This window comes from Frankliniella occidentalis, unplaced genomic scaffold, assembly GCF_000697945.3.
Source record: "Frankliniella occidentalis isolate FOCC.00 unplaced genomic scaffold, Focc_3.1 Scaffold32, whole genome shotgun sequence".
Taxonomy (NCBI): Eukaryota; Metazoa; Arthropoda; class Insecta; order Thysanoptera; family Thripidae; genus Frankliniella; species Frankliniella occidentalis.
In genome coordinates, this window is record NW_026267162.1 from 1,678,575 (window position 1) to 1,680,032 (window position 1,458).

The window sequence follows — 1,458 nt, forward strand, 5'->3', positions numbered from 1 at the left end:
CACGGTGAAGGCTGACTGAGGGATACCCTTTCTGCTTCCTGTCGATACGCCGTCTCGGGCCCAACTTCTCTGCGAGACATTCCGAATCCTAGAAGAAGAAAAGATTCCGGACAGCATAAGTCGTAGAACTGCACTATAACTGCAACCCCTATAGGCCATCACCCACCCTCTTTACCCTCTATCTCAGCGGCAAAAAACATAACAACCCCCTCTTCTTGCACGTGCGACGAGTGAGAGTGGACTTCTCCAGTTTCGAGTAGGGGTGGAGGGAGAGAAGGGTAGGAGGGAAAAGAGGTAGCGCTTTGAGCGGCTCGAGCATGACTTCAGCGCGAATCAAAAGTGTAAAAATTAAGGAACTTTTATGTTAGATTCTCGAAACAATTTCTGAGACAACAATGGCATCTGGAAGGTGCTAGAGCTACAAAATGACAGTTTTCATATTTTTGGCGCTAGCCTTGTTATAAAGAAACCCTCTCGCCCGCCGACACACACCCCCTATGCGGACAGTAATCTCTCCCCCGCCATGCCGGCCGAGCTGCTGAAGCGTTGTGCGACGGAAATATTTTTTTCTGGGGGGAGGGGGGATAAGGAAGGAAGGAAATAACGCGGCAGCGCTTTTACGGCCGAGGCGTATTAGCATACGTAAGTGAAATAGTCTGTGGCACATTCCGGGCGTCCGGCCGCGGTGATGCACGACGGACCACAGCAGCCCCGCAGCAGGTGCCTCGCCCGCCCGCGGCCGTACGGCGGCCGCCACCCCCTCTGAACGCGAGTCATGATAAGTGGTAAATAATATGGGAGCTGGATGAGAGAAGAGAGGAGGCGACAAACTGGGGGGAAAGAACCAGAGCTAGAGAATTTTGGACTAAGTATGGCTTCCTGTAAAAATTAACTTGAATGCTGAAAGTTTATTTTATTTTGAATTGGTCCTTGTTTTGAGTTTGAGGTACCGGGTGTTTCAGAGTGGACACTACAGTGTTGTGGGATTTTCTACTCGCTAGTGCCGCGGGGGGCTGCATCTCACAGGCGAAGGGATTAGGCAAACCCGCAACACTGCGGCGTCCTCTATGCAACAGCCGGGTACTTACGCGACTACCCGCTTTTACTTTGAGCAGCAGTTTCAACGCCCCCGGCGCCTCCCTGCCTGATGTGGTGGACCGCCAGTGTGAACGACCGGCAACGACCGGCGCGGCTGAGCGTCAGTCACGGTGCTGCTGGCGCGCGCTGGCGCCCTGGCGTCGCGTCACCAAGGTCTTCCCCGGGACAGCTGCTGGGCGTGCAGAGGGCCAGCTTCGCCATGCCCGGCAAGCCCTCCCCAAAACTCCCAAGTTAATTTTCCGGCCCGTTGCCTGCAAGTCGCGCCGCAGCCCCGGCCCAGGAGGAGACCAGGAGACGGTCCCCAGGCCGAGGTCCAGGCCAAGACCAGCCGGACTGGGGTAGGTAATGTAGAGAGGCGGG